The sequence below is a fragment of the Sander lucioperca genome, chromosome 7 (genome assembly GCF_008315115.2).
Source record: "Sander lucioperca isolate FBNREF2018 chromosome 7, SLUC_FBN_1.2, whole genome shotgun sequence".
Lineage (NCBI taxonomy): Eukaryota > Metazoa > Chordata > Actinopteri > Perciformes > Percidae > Sander > Sander lucioperca.
This window is the reverse complement of record NC_050179.1, coordinates 30,590,478-30,606,659: the sequence shown is the minus strand read 5'-3', so window position 1 is coordinate 30,606,659 and position 16,182 is coordinate 30,590,478. Positions and strand designations below refer to the sequence as shown.

Genomic DNA, 16,182 nt, shown 5'->3' with positions numbered 1-16,182 from the left:
TATATCAATCTCGATATAGACTATTACGGCACCAACATTTCTGGTAACACTTAAACTGATTCAATATTATTTGTCGGTCTGACTTCAAAACAAAGGCATCATTCGGTGTATTATTGGAACCCACTTTGAGTGCAGAGATTGAGAGAGATGAATAACATGTTTGTTTGCTCTTTTGAGAATGACAAGAGAAAGGCGGAACTTGAAAAGAGGCTGGGAGTGCTAATGAGCCTTATTTTAAGAACACAGCGCAGTCATGAATATTTAACAGCTTGTCTCCTTGATGAACCACCAAAATAAAAAGTCTTGATGAATTCACAGTAGAAAATGCTCTGTGTAAAGCTGCTAACTTCTGTTGTGATTTGGTCCTATATAAATAAAATTAACTTGACTTGCTGCCAAGATGCTTCTGTTAGAGTTATGGTAACTCATACATTGGTAAAACAGTTTTCATTGGGACACAATGCCTATTAAAAAAAAGTCATGCCTTTAAACCTTTTAAACTATGTTATTTTTCTCCATCATTGCAAATGGCATTTCATTATTCATGAACAATGATGAATACACAAATAAACTCTCTTCACACGTCTAAAGAGGACAAGTTTCAAGGTAATCGGGAAGAGACCCTGCAAGGTGCTAAGTCCCATGGACTCACTTTGTTGCTAGGAAACAGCAAAGGCACCGGCCCTTTTTCAGGAAAACAACTTCACTGTCCAAAATAAATAAAGATAGAAGGAACACACCATGAACTTCTTGAGCAGGGTTAAGTCACTGGGAATAGCACTTGGCAAACATCAAGCAGTGTGGCTGCAAAGGCCAAAGAGCTGTTTATGTTTGGTAATTAGACTCTTTACACTCAGGACGGAAAGGAACAAACAGCATAATATGATTTTCAAACGGTTTACTGAGTGAGAAAAGGCTAACCTGTCTTAACGCTACCTAATGAAGATGACATTGTCAATTGGTTAATTCAATTTTGTATAGTTCACGAATTTCCGTTTTCCTAAAATAATTAGAAGTCATATTTGTAGGCTTTGTGAACACTTAAAAGATGTAAATTGTATGTAAATGCTGTATGCGGTCCTGTGTTTTCATGAAGAAAATGTGAGCAAACACCCTCAGAACAGATTAAAAAAAAGGCTACTAGGCTACTAACAACAGTAACTAGGACTCCTTATCAAAGAAGGCTGGCTTTATCTCATTAGAGCAGGCAAGAAACGGTGGGAAAGCTCTAGTTCCAAAGGGAAATGAAACAGTTTTGCCCGTATTTGCTTTGTTATTTAGCTAGAACAGCTCAAATTAATTACTCTCATCTATTCATTATTCTAGCTGTAAACACATTAGTCAGATGAAATGCCTCTGAGCACACCTGGCTTTTCTTATCTTTCGCGCTGTAGACGACAGGGTGGTTCGGCTTCCCAACGTGCAGCAAGCAGAGTATTAAAGAAACCCAGTGCCATTTATGGGATATGGTACCTGCCGCCTCTCCTACCAATAGCTGCCTCCCAGGATGCCTTAATGTATGAGATTTGTCAGTGTCAATTTCCTAGCTAATCTCTCTGGTCCACCTCGCTGCTGTCACCGCTGCCCATTCATTCTGCTGCTCTGTCTCTACCTGCTCACACTATTCTGCGTAGGATACAAAGGCAACAGGAAGCTGATGGATAGGAAACGCATCCGTGGTAGCTGATGCTGCAGTGTGACCCCGCATGTGCAACCAGCAGAGATACACATACCAGGAAAGCTTTGCTTACTTCATCCAAACAATTGCTCAAGGTCTTCAGTTTTCTCATTACAAACCATTTTGACAAGTCAGATCATAACAAAATAATTTATAATAGACTCCCATTGATCCACCAATAGCATCTCCAAAATACTATGAAAATACTGAACATTTTCTTTTCTGAAAAACACCTGATTGTTTGTATATGATGCACTTGTACACTCATGGCACATTTTCAGTGCATGGTTCAGAATGGCTTTACTCGACCCACTCTATTTTTTTTTTTTTTTAGCAAAAGTTAGTACCTGAACTAAAGATAGTACCGACTGATGTAGTATTCATTCTCGCAACAGTAGCGAGTTAGCCTAGAAATCTAGAAAGCACCCTAGCAGCAGCAAATGTAATTTGCAGCCAGGGTTGTCTAGCAACTCTCCATTGGCTTGCGAGCTGGAAAAACCAAACTCTAGTCAGGCCAATCACATTGTGTATAGAGCTTAACATAATGACGGCAGAGTTGCGACGGTTCAGCGTGAATTCCTTGCTACTTGAAAACAAAGAAGATGGCTGCTGCTGCTGCTAGCGAACAGTGGTCTTTCGAATCGGCTTTGGCCCTGACTCTGGAAGACTTGGAGTTAAGCTTTTCTTTGAGAAAAGAACAAAGAACGGCACTGAAGTCATTCTTAAAAAAGGAAGATGTGTTCGGAGTTTTGCTCTGGTTGGTTGTAGCGCTATCCTATTGCGTGCAGAGGGAATTTGAAAGACAGCCGTTTATCCCGCCCCTCGGATTGAGCCCTGCCAATGGTGAGTTCCCAGACCCAACATCTTGATGTGGGTCTGGCTTGTCAGGCTAGTAGCGAGTAGTATGAAAGACCTTAAAATCTGCATAAGGAGGTTGGCTGGGGTGGTGGATAGGTCAAACAACACAGGACTTTCACTCAGGAGACCGGGGTTCGTGTCCTATTCTTGTCCCGCGTGTCACTGAAACGTACATTTCGTAACCCCACCCACCATCGTTTCATAAACCTAACTGTCCCATTCTCGTGCCGCATGTCAGTTAAATGTACGTCCCGACCCAGAGCGTCGAAAAGTGACGCCCAGAGTCCCAACCTGGCGCGTCTAAATATGACGTCAAAGGGCTAGACGCGTGTCCCGAGAGCGTCAAATAGTGATGCCAATAGTCCCAACCAAGCACGTCTAAATTTGACGCTAAAGGGGACTTTTTGCATCAATAACAAATGCCAAAGGCACCTGACCAAGCACCGCTATTTAACGCGGTTGGAGTGAGAATGTGTTGGACATGGGACATCCTGCACAAACCCGCCATTTTTAAATAGCCAAGCTACGCTTCAATAGTGACTGCAGTTTTTGTATTCACTGGCCCCAGATAAAAAAAAAAAAAAAGGGTAGCCCGCAAAACCACACTGTACAGTATGCCAAACAATTGACGAAGTTGCAGATGAAAGGATTCAGCGAGTGTCGCGTTGAAGACGATGTCACAGCAGTTTCACATGGCGTCACTATGGCAATCAGCTGAGAATCCGGACTACACTGAGGGGGCATCATCCACAATGGAAAACGAAAACAGAAAAGTACTGGTACCAAAAGCCTACACTGTGATCATACGACATTTTCAACTGAAAAAATATCCAGTCTTTTTTGAAGGAGAAGAGAGGTCTTTTTACAGATTTTCACACATATTTTATGTCTCTACAAATCCAAAAGTTGTTTCATGCTGAAGACACTTCCTGTTCACTTTTGAGTACAGATCAGAAAATGCTTCAGTATTAATATTAGACAGACAAAGAGAAATGTGGCTGCTGAGTATGCATTCCCTCTCAAATAATAAATGTTTTAGTTAGTGCTTGCATAGTTTTATTCTTTAACACGTCTTCTAAATCCTGCTGTGTTCAAGGGTGGGAAGCCGGTGAGGGGTCATGTAATTGCAGTAATGACTTACTAGCCATTTCTTTAATATGAACATGTTCAAATGTTGTTTTCATTTTTCAAAAACACTTATCACAAAACATTACCACTGGCCAAAAAGAAGGGATGATTATCAATATAACGAAGTACTGTATTTCTGCAGAAAAAAGTAGTTATATTTTTAGTGTTTGGTTGCATCCGTCTTTGAACAGAAGTTGCTCATTTATGGTTTCAAACATTAATGTTTTTGTGTTTTTCTTTAAAATTGTGTTTTTAACATTGTAAAGATTGTATACCAAGTTGATGATGACCCGAACATTCATTGTGATACTAATGTGAGATCTAATATGCTGAGGCATAATAAATGCATAAATAGAAGGCATGTACACAAGTGATCCTGCAACAAGGAAATGCAGAGGGCTTTTTTTTCCCAAACTGTGGCGCCCTAATCAGAGCTGTGAGCCTTTAACCAGGTTCAGCCACAGTGACACTCAACACTCTGAGACTCCAACACAAAGGAGGGCTAAACTGCTAATCAATAGAGAAAGAAAAGCTTTTTGTTACAAATGTATTGCTCTGGCTTCTGAATAGCTAACGTGTTATTTTAACAGTGTCAAAAACCAACATTACTCAAGAAAAGGGGAAGTATTTATTTCAGCACCAGACTAGAATTTGGCAGGCAGAGAGGTGTAATTTGCCTTAAGTTCTGCAGTGAGCAAAATGCAAATTTAGGCTACATTAAGAAAGTCCATGTTCACTGCTCATTACTGTTGGACGCTGGCACACTGCAAAGCCTGCTGGCCAATAACATTAGAGCATCACTTAATTAAAATAATTCTGCTGAAAACTAAATGAAGACCTTGACTTACATTAGCTTCAGGCTTCAGAGGATGGCATTCAAACTTTACCAATGAGAAATGAAAAGCTGGAACATCTTCAGAGCTGCAGGTGTTGGAGTATGATTCTAGTTATTTTCACACTGGAACTGTATTTTTGCATTTCTAATGTTGTTCACACACTTTCTTGTTTGGTTTGAATGATTTTTGCTGCTCCAGCTTGACACAAATTGTGTTACACTTTTGGGAACTCCCACATTTTCATATAATATAACAACTGATAAGTTATTCAGTGGATTCCAAATGTGTTGACACATTTTCACCAAAATAAGCTCCCACTTTATTGGCGTGTTCAGGACATTTTTTCTGTAAATATACAGAATACTGAAGCTGGATGATATATTGGTCAACATATACAGTTTACAGTCCCCGTTAAAAAAAAAGAATATCTGATACAGACATGTCACATCTGTGTGTGGGTATTATTGTGTTGGAAGAACATTTAATGTCTTTTAGCTTTGACTTTTGGAGTGAACTGAAAATTATCAGAATTATGCTAAATAATTGTGTGTAAATAATAATCAATCCCAGTACTACATATAGTAGTATTCTGACCAATGAATGCTGTTAAATTTGTCATTATGTCAGGTTTTATGATGACAAATAATATGTGTTGTGGAATCCGGATTATTTTGGGAATAATTGGACGTAACTCTTTTCTTAAAGGTGTTGTAGGTAGGATTGTGAAGATCCAGGACTTAGCCAAAACATTTGAACATCAACAACTTCTTAGTCCCTCCCCCCTTTCAGGTAAAGCCCAAAACAGTCTCCTAAGCCCCTCCCCCCACAAGGGAGAATGAATGCATGAGCAGTGATTGACACGCAGTTAGACACCCGCCTCCTAGCCATGATTGGTGCATCTGAACAGGGAGCGGTGGATTTTTGCAAATCGCACTACAGGCTGTAGGTGGTGCCTTTTTTTTAAATTACCTGCTTCACGTAGTTCTACTCAAACATAGGGTCAGTTTCAGCAAATATGACAGAAAATTAGTTTTATAATTCTTACCTTCTGCACCTTTAAACCCTCCGCACCAAAACAATGCATGTGCAGGGGTACATTACGTGAAGGTGATGAATTATAACTCTAAGAAAAAGGAACCAATAGTTTGACAGCTTGGGAAATACACTTATTTGCTTCCTGTTGAGTGTAAGATGAGAAGAGTGGATTGATACCACTCTTCTCATCTAACTCTCGGCATGACTGCCCAAATGTGTTTTTTTTTTTGTTTTTTTTACAGTTCCTTTAACATTAGGGTTTGTGGTGCCACAAACAAACCAGCTCCAGTTTGGCTGTCAACAGCAAAAAGCTGCATTTGTACTGGATCAGTGACAAGACAGATAAAGTACATGTGTCTGTGTTTGTGTGTGTGTGTGTGTGTGTGTGTGTGTGTGTGTGTGTGTGTGTGTGTGTGTGTGTGTGTGTGTCTGTGTGTGTGCGTGTGTGTGTGTGTGTGTGTGTGTGTGTGTGTGTGTGTGTGTGTGTGTGTGTGTGTCTGTGTTGCATTCTTTCATTCTCACCTTAACTCATTAGTAATGTATCTGGCTGCATTCCATTAAGATCTGTAGGAACTTGGGCTTCAAATGTCAAGGTCTCAATGCATCAACTACAAAACACAAAGAAGGACACTGAGTCACACAACAACATGACAAAAGGTAAGGAGATCTGAAAAATGCATACTTTTATGAATTACTTCAGACAATCCAAATATTTTGATGTGTTTTTAAGTAATTGTTCAGTAAAGCAGGGTGATATAAAAAAAATCTTTATGTGGGTCCAGACTTGCAGCCACATTTGGACCTCCAGACTTTTGGCAATAATGATGAAATGATCATACTGTGGTACTGTTAGACAAAATTACGAGCAAATTGTAGGCCTAATTAAAAATGAACAAAATGAGCTATAATTACATGCTATCATGTCATATTACGATGAATACCAATACTATTATACTAGAAAAGATGTTGGAATGTTTGACTATTGCTTTCCATTTAAAGATGTAATTAAATTAAATTCATTAATCATCCAGCAGGTTAAAACCTGCAGGAATAAATGCATATTCCTCTCTGTTTTCTGGTTCATTCATTTTCGCTTCATGTTGGAATGTCAGAGGTCATGCTATACTAGGGCTGCATGATATGAGGAAAATATCTAATTGTGATTATTTTGACTGCTATTGCGATTGCGATATAATTCACGATATTGGAGGGAATGATCAGTTTTTGTTTCATTATTCTCATTTCCATTGAAAATTATTAACATTGAAAGAAATTAAAATGATTATAGTGTGATTTTTGCGAGGATCTGTACCAAACAATTTTTTTTCTTTAGTCTGCAGGATACGATTTGTAGGCCAGGACATCTCTGGTTTGACACGTATTTTGCTTAGGGCTGGGCAATATATCAATATTATATCTTTATTGTGATATGAGACTAGATTTTGGATCTCCTAATATTGTAATATGACATAAGTGTTGTCTTTTACTGGTTTGAAAGGCTGCATTACAGTAAAGTGATGTACTTTTCTGAACTTACCAGACTGTTGTAACTGTTCTATTATTTGCCTTTTCCCCACTTAGACATTATGTCACCATTACTGATGATTATTTATCTAAAATCTAAGTGTGAAGATATTTTGTTAAAGCACTAAATTGTCAACCCTAGAATATCGCCGCAATATTGATATCGATCGTGGCCGGGTTAGCTCAGTGGGTAGAGCCGGCGCACATATACTGAGAGGTTTATGCCTCGATGCAGAGGTCCAGGGTTCGAATCCGACCTGTGACAATTTCCTGCATGTCTTCCCCCCCTTCCTCACCTAGCTGTCCTGTCAAAAATTAAAGGCGGAAAAGCCCAAAAAAATAATCTTTAAAAAAAAATATATATTGATATCGATCGAGGTATTTGGTCAAAAATATCATGGTATCTGATTTTCTCCCTATCGCCCACCCCTAATTTTGCCATTAACAAATATTGCGCCCCCCTGCGATTTGGATATTGCACTAGTCCTTATTGTGATTTCGATACAGTTGCGATTAACTGTGCAGCCCTATGCTATACAGTAAAATCCGGCACCATCTAAACTCGATTCTTGAAACGATGCACTGAAATGAGACTTTGATGGTCATTTTACTTATCTACCTATCCGTATGGGATATTAAAGCCCAGCCCTGTGCATAATATCTGACCTGCCAATCTGATTCCTTCAGATGAGAACAAATTAGTTTTTAAAGTAACTTCAATTCATCAACTACTCATCCCTTTAGAAACATTTTTCTGTAATGTGTCCAAAAATCCCCCAAATCCTTTAAGAAAAGTGACTTCCGTGCAGATGTGTTTTACACGATAATTTTAAGATCTTACTCTGTATGGCACATTGATTTATTTCCCACTAAGCATACGGCCATCAATTGGCTGCATATGACATTACAGCTCGTTCAAGGCTGTCTTGGGAGAAGTTATCATGCTCGATGATGTCGACGAGTTAAACCCATAGAACAGATGCACGCCTGATGTTGAATTCCAAGCACAATGAAATATTTCACTTCAAAGCACAGCGGGCTCTCCGGAGACAAACTGCTAAAGGTACAGAGCAGCGTTCGGCAGAATTCTGGCAATCTTCTATAATTCAGAGGAATCAATTAAACAGGGATTTTAATTACATACTGTCCATGCTGTGCTGACAATCATTAGGTGTGACTGAAAAAAACATTTTAAAGTAGACTATAACTGTGTATTAGTTGTCCAGTGGAAAAAGAAACTCATTTTAGTTGAAGGATTATAAATCATTAGTTTCAGGAAAAAAACTCCAGTCTTAGTATCTTTATAATCGCCACTGAATAAACTAAAATATAACCTACTTCAACTGGCTCCAGGAGAGTTTATTTCATTTTCACAATGTCAAGCTTTGGCGCAACAACAATATGCAAAACAGCTAAAGTAATAGATTTTTCTTTGCCTTCCAAAGCCAAAATTAAAGCTTTAAAGTGTTGGACTGGGACAGGCCAAATGTGCTCCTAAGTGCATATTAAAAATGATACATTTCCAATTGCATATGTTATACCATTATGTTTTTTCCACATTTGCTCTTCATTTTTGAGATGTTCATAAAAACCACTGCAGCTTTGTGCTGTACATTATCATATACTAATGCCAATAAACTGCTGTGGGAATTATTTGAATGGGCAAAACAACAGTTTTTCTGTAAAGTCCTGAGCCATGTCCAAACTAATGTAACAATAAGGCTTGTCTCCAGTAATAAACCAAACGCAGGCCTAATGGCTGACCCTGGAGACTTGATTATGCAGTTTGTGTAACACATTATAGCAGGGCTGACAGTAAAAGCCATCATAGCGACACAACTTCAGCATAATGACTCTCGGTGACAGTGAACAACATGTAAACTAAATATGTGAAAAGCCACAAACAGCAGACAAAACACTCATTTCAGTTGCAAGCCATTTTCACACAGTGTATAAATTAACATTTAGCTGAGAAAAGGTCACTTTTGCCTTTTCAAGCTGTGCTGTTTTTCACTTTCCATAATAAAATATCTGTGAAGGTGTTTAGGAAACATTACATTTAAACGTTTTTTAGAGAATGTGCCATGTATTTCATGTGGATGTTTCTCTTCTCACAATAGCCTACCTATGCATGACAATTCCATACATAGCTAAACCATACAAACACCTGCCTTCCATTAGCATAATAAAGAGAGAAACATTAACGCAGCATGCTTCACACTCATGCCTAATTCCCATTCACTCTAAAATAGGAGAAAATATTATCAGTGTTGTCATAAACACAAGTACAAATCCCTGCTGTTATGGCAGTCCTACTGTGAGACTTTTGATGTTTCGCAATCATTTCTATTCCACAGCCAGCATTTGCATTTGTTTGATTTCCAGCAGCAGTATGCAATGCCTCCTTGTGCAACAATACAGACACAAATAAATTAAGATCCATTGTTCCTGGCTGAGATTATTTATCTCCCTACTCAAGCTGTCTGAACTTTCGAAAACACAGCTTTAAGTTATTCACTGCTATTCCCATCCCCGTCGCCCACTACCTTGACAGTGTCTAACAGTCTTCTGTACGCCTGTGCATGTTTTTTTGTTGTTGTAAAATAGCAGTCTTATACAACAGCTAATAAAAAATTTGTTTAGCCTACTTTGGTGTGCAGATGCCGCATGAATCATTGTAATGTAATGCATGCCTATGGCTGTAACCACAAATGCTAATCCTTCTGTAGAAAAATCAATTTTTCACATTGGCTTCAGCTGCCCCTAGGAAGACAAATCACAAAACTAGTCAAACCGGCGATCAGAATCAAACAGACTGGAATCAGACGGAGCAGAGTGTAATGCCTCGTGTACAATCAGTAACAAGTCGCTGCCAGAATGAGAACATGCCATTTCATTCTCATCAGCCTCTTAGAAAGAACAACATTACATAATTAGGATGATTAAGATGAGCGGAGACTAAAGGCCAACAGTGTTAACATAGCTGGAGATAATAAAAGGATTAGGGGTGATTCACTTACAGAAGGTAAAGGCATTTTAAAACAGAAAACAGGAATTCATTAGCAAATGTGATTGACAGCTGAATATCGCCGAGTTAAACAGCACAGAAGAGAAACTGCTTGTGATGGATATATTTATTTAACAAAAGGGCTGCTTGTCCAGGAGAAAAGACCAGAAAAAGTCACTTAAAGTGTCATATAGTCAGGTGCGAAAAGGGTAAAAAAAAAAAAAAGAGAGAGCAGATATGCAGTGAGCAGATGAGCACTGACCCGATCCGACCCACTTCTCCCTGATTTATGGTTTATGGTTCCTCAGCAGACACAGCTTTGTTCTGGGGGGCCATAAATCTCTCGCACCTCGGAGCCGATCAGCTGACCCTCCAATCCTGGCAGCCGCCCCATTCGCACAGTCCCGTCTGCCGGCTGCAGCCGAGCTCTCAACACAAAAGCAGAAATCACCCGAGCCACAAGCGCAGGCAGTTAATCACAGCGAGCAGACAATAGTATGAAATAGAGCCAAGCGGGCCGGGCAGGCGATTCATGCAATCGCTAAAGCACTCAAACGGGACAGCCGAGGTTTACCTGTTTGGTAACCTCTGCTCTGAGCGCAGGGAGTATTTTTCCTAAAAAGTGAAATGAAGTTCTCCCTGTTTGAAAAAAGCCAGTGGGAGCACAAGTAAGGAAGACAGAAGAGTTGTAAGGATGGGAAGACACCTCAGTAAAATACACTCAGCAAACATGAATATAGTTTGTATATATGCATCCATGTTGAAAGAGCTAAATGCCAGACTAATTATGAGAAACATCAGTTGGTGTGATAAACAGAAAACACGACTGCTGAGACTCTAGGAAGTTGTCTCATCAAACAGGCAAACATTGCAAACTGCAGCCTGGCTCAGCAGGTGAACTACTGCAGCGTGGAAAGCACTGTGTGTCTGAAATGAGTTATTTTGTCTGGATCAGACATGGTGGCATGTCTCACTGTCAGTGGCAAAATAAGGAAAGAAAGATGGAAGTGCAGAAGCAGAAGACGCCACAGCAAAAGCGGACAAGGGGGGATTATAATTTGAAAGGGAGGAGAGAAACAGCATGAGAGATAAATGCAGCCCCACCAAGACATCAGCCTGGAAATAAGCACATATGGAGCAGCATGTGGAGAATGCAAGTCAGGCGAAAACTGGAGAAGGAAAGCGTTTGCTTCTCGCAGAAGCACCGTCATGAAAAAAAAACCGCACACTCACCTGTCTAAAGCGAGTAAACGCATCCCTGCACTGAGTCCTTTTACAGTGCGAGTATCATGAGGGAGCTCTCCTGATGCTCTGTGCATGCCACCAGTCTAAATGATCTCCTTGACTCATGCGGGAGCAGATAATTGGCTCTCAGAAAAGTGGGATAAACACTCATTGTAAAGGCAGTGAGTAGCCTGGCGATGAGGATATATATATATATATATATATATATATATATATATATATATATATATAGTTTTTGTCTTCCCACTCCCGCGCATGGATGATGTCTTTTTCTCTCCCTCTCTCTTTCTCTTTCCCTCCTCCTCTTCACTCTCTCATTCGTTCGCCGACTCTCTCAAGACACCCCCCCCCCACCTTATCCCCCAAAGCACAACTCTCCTTGCCAAGGTGCAACTAACAGTTTCTGCAAAACTGCTTTCTCATTGGTTCTTTCCACCCTGCTCTCCTCCACTTTTTTTCAGTTTTCCTGTCTTAAAGGAACAATGTATTCACACTCCCTCGAACCCCCCCCCCCCCCCTCCCCCTGCAGCTCGCAAAGTGTATCGCGATAACAAGCGTCAGGCAAAACTAATTACAGTTTAGGGTCGGAGCAGTGGGACAGACTTCAATAATTCATGAGCTTAATTTAAGGGTGATAGCAGATGTGTACCTGAAGAAACGGAGCTCGCAGAAGCAGCAGAATTAGATTTTCTCTGCGACACCCTGCTGATGTTGTGTATGTGTGTGTATCTAGGAATAGAGGTCGAAAATAACGGGATATGAAGTAATCTTTGACATTTATTGATCTCTCTCAGCGACTGAGAAAATGTGACAACATCAACAGGTCTCTGGTACAGCTCGAGCTGCGTGGCCTGGAACTGGCACAAACAGCAAAGTCATATTTGTACAAAACAGACGTGTAAGCTACTTAAATAGAGCAGAGATCCAGCCAAACGCTCTTGTGTAAATGTAATGTATCACCGTGAAAATATTTGAATAATAGTAATGCTTGTGTTTTGGCTTGAGAATAAGCACAATGGACAAGCTTGACATTTCTGAGTTATTAGATCTATATATATATATATATATATATATATATATATATATATATATATATATACTGTATTTGTTTTAGTTTTTAGTTCCCCTACAAGAAGAAAGCAAGACGATGCACTTGTATAATGACATTAAAGGTTCTATCTATCTATCTATCTATCTATCTATCTATCTATACAGTATGTTATTTTATGCAATAGACAGTAAAAATCCTATAAGCAGTTTTGACAGTTTTTACATTCCTTAAGTGGCATCAGGAAAGAACTCCTCTGCTGCAATGTAAATCTGGTTTGCTGTCCTGAATCTGTGACAATTTAGAGCCAACTCCTAAATGTTAAGACCCAAATCTCTGATGTCATAAAGTTTTATAACCAGAGGCAGCTCAGCTAAATCATTTGGACTGTGACTTTGTAATCTTATCGAATAGTGATGCAGAGTCCAGTTCTTGGTTGACAGACAGCAGTGACTTCATTCCCTTCTGTAGAAGGCTTGTCACAGTAGGTTGCATAACTCCTGGCATATCGTGCTCGAGCCAATACCAGTGCCATTTTCTCCACATCAAACCCACTGTCAAAAACACAGTCCATTGAGTGAGCCTCACCGCAGGCATGCAACACTATTTATAATAAATGAGACAAAAAAATTCTATACCTAATTCAAACTGCTGCAAGTGGGAAGGGATCAAAGAATGCAACTGGCTATATATATATATATATATATATATATATATATATATATATATATATATATATATATATATATATATCAGTTTTTAATGTTTAAAACGTATAAGCATGTAAAACAGTAAAGTTTGAAGTGGTAAGCAACTTTTGAATGAAGGAATGGAACGTTCTTCCTCATCTAAATGAAATATTGAATTTTTAAAAAGTTAAGTAAAACTGCTAGTTTAAACTAAAACTGATCTTTAATAAAAGAGTGAGTAAAAGGGAGTCTTCCTGATTGAACTTTCGCTCAGCTTCTTTTTAGAGTTTCAAGCAAAATTAACCTGAAAACATTAATGTCAGTGATTCTAGCCTACTGTAATACTGTAATATTTTCACCTTTCTATGGATAATTGTGATGTTCAATTATAGGATGTAAAAATAAGGGACAGAGCAGCAGTGGTGTCACCCATTGGTCTGTGGACTGCGCTTTTGAAGCCTTGAGTTTGGCAATTTAGCTGTCGCCATCTTGTTTTTTTTAAACTGGATGGGATGGGAGCTGTGTATTGTCTATGGTTGCAATGGCTCTGCGCTAAGCTAAGTGCTAAAGAAGAAAAGTTGCCGCTTTAACCCTTCGGACGACAGTCATCTGGCAGAGTTTTACAGGCAGGTAAACACGGACCTTCGGGTACTGACAACGTTCATCTGCATGCACGGCAGTACACAGAGCTGGATTAAAATCGGCAGACTTTCCCTTAAAGGAGAATTCCAGTCGATTCCAACCCGTAGCTCTGTTGTTTGTAAATTAGGAGTACTGTCAGTAGCGAGAAAAACGAAACCAATCGGTGCTGCCTACACCGAGTTATCCTCCTGCTAGCGTTAGCACCCAACAGGCTTAAACAGGGCTTAAACAGGGCAAGTTTTAAACGTGTTTTTAGCCTCTAAACATGCTCGAAATGCCATTACAAGTGCTTAGCCATGTGCAGTTATTCCTTCCAAGGGAACACAGCGAATTTGACTGCAGTAGATGTGACAGAAAGCCATAAAAGTTGTGTTAATCCATACCTCTGTTTATTTCCTGGTTTATGGTAAAGCCCACACTAGTCGAATGCCGATCTCATACAATCCAATATTCCAAAATGTATTTTTTCCACAAAAAAACGATTTGCCGAGGTTCTTTCCATAGTAACGCGTATGTATCAACAAGCTGTAACCTGACACCACAGTGGAGCGAGCAGAGCTGCAGTTCAAGAGTTCAACAGCTAGGTAACCTAGCAACGGCAGCAGGGGGAGGAGCACAGAGCTGACAGACGGAGCTTGGAGTTAGATCAGGACTAATATGAGAAAATGGTTCCAGTTTGTGCCTTTCCAAATTGCGGCAACCAAATGAAGAGATATTTAAGCTTGAGCTTTCACCGTCTACCCCTCCGCAACCGGGAGATTTTACAGTTGTGGCTGGTTGCACGTGATGCGGGTACATGATGCTCGTGTGGATACTGTATCGCAATGACCACCGAGGAAGAAAGCCTGTGCTGTAAGGAATGGGATCTCATCCAGCCTGGTTTGGACGGGTCCACAGATAACGGACATGGTTTCGCCCATACAGAGAGGTTTCCCCATCTGATCTATAAGGATGTTCTGGAAACGTTTTTTTTTTGTCCCGAAAGTAAATTGGAAGAAGCGGCCTAAACCGGACGGACCTGACGGCCAGCTGTGTAATGAGTGAGTACAACAGGCTGTCGTGACTCTGTCCTAGCTTAGGTACATGTACATTTGTTGTAAATACACATTCAAAACACTAATCAAAACATACCTCTTCAGATTAGCTTTCCACATACAATAATCTTACATTTCTCACCGGATAGTTACTGTTTTTATTGTTTTTAATTGCTTCTAAATATGCTTGTTGTATGTGTTGGTTTTATTGCTTATCTGTTATTAATGTGCTATAAGTGCTGGTTTTTACTGTAAAGTGTCTTTGAGTACGATTCAAAGCCCTCTATAAATGAAATGTATTATTATTTATTATAAGTAAATGCATCACTTCTTTAGTGAAATAACCAAAGCTCACCCTTCCTCCCCCCCAGCCAATGCAGACTCGTGGCCTACCGAGTCTAATACTATGATTTCTAGTAATACTTGGTATTGCCATTACTAGGAATAAACAAAGCAATTGCACAGTTCTATTAGGAAAAAGTGTTGTACAAGTAAAGTAAATTGTAAGAATAAATAAATTGTAAGAATAAGTACATTGTACAGTTCTATAATATATTGCTGCACCTGTCTGTTATCAGTGGTTTATAATATAACAGTACACATTACATTTGTGCTTTTGTGTCTTTACTTAAACAACAAAAAGGAAATTACAATATCACAATCTAGACACAATCAATGTAAAGTATGTACAGTGCAGTGTGTGGTTTTATACATAATCATGCTACACACAACTGTGAAATCTCCCGGTTGCGGAGGGGTAGACGGTGAAAGCTCAAGCTTAAATATCTCTTCATTTGGTTGCCGCAATTTGGAAAGGCACAAACTGGAACCATTTTCTCATATTAGTCCTGGTCTAACTAATCGTTTTTTTTGTGGAAAAAATACATTTTGGAATATTGGATTGTATGAGATCGGCATTCGACTAGTGTGGGCTTCACCATAAACCAGGAAATAAACAGAGGTATGGATTAACACAACTTTTATGGCTTTCTGTCACATCTACTGCAGTCAAATTCGCTGTGTTCCCTTGGAAGGAATAACTGCACATGGCTAAGCACTTGTAATGGCATTTCGAGCATGTTTAGAGGCTAAAAACACGTTTAAAACTTGCCCTGTTTAAGCCCTGTTTAAGCCTTTTGGGTGCTAACGCTAGCAGGAGGATAACTCGGTGTAGGCAGCACCGATTGGTTTTGTTTTTCTCGCTACTGACAGTACTCCTAATTTACAAACAACAGAGCTACGGGTTGGAATCGACCGGAATTCTCCTTTAAATTTGCAGCTAAGGCTAGCGCTAGTTACTTAGCCTTGGTTGGCAAGGTGCTATCAAACGCTGAGCAAGACATTTTTAGCTGATTTTCCAAGTAACTTTGATGAAGTGAAAACACACAGTGACAGGATCAAAATTTAAGACAAAAACATATACAGCACCCAAACAAAAGTTCACGGCTATTTTAATGT

At 39.5% G+C, this 16,182-nt stretch overlaps 1 protein-coding gene across 6 annotated transcripts in view; it reads right to left on the bottom strand.

Annotated features, from left to right (window-relative positions):
- Positions 1–16,182, bottom strand: part of LOC116046857 (mgat4 family member C) — a 112,113-nt gene that overhangs the window by 84,507 nt on the left and 11,424 nt on the right. For 2 of the 6 annotated variants that reach the window (XM_031295322.2, XM_031295325.2), the window contains exon 2: positions 6,058–6,143. The exons of 2 other annotated variants lie outside the window; for them this stretch is intronic. The gene's annotated coding sequence lies outside the window, so the exon portion shown is untranslated. Of the gene's footprint in view, positions 1–6,057; positions 6,144–6,230; positions 6,247–11,299; positions 11,494–16,182 lie in introns of those variants that run through there. 2 more of the 6 variants (XM_031295323.2, XM_031295324.2) reach the window with 2 other exon arrangements.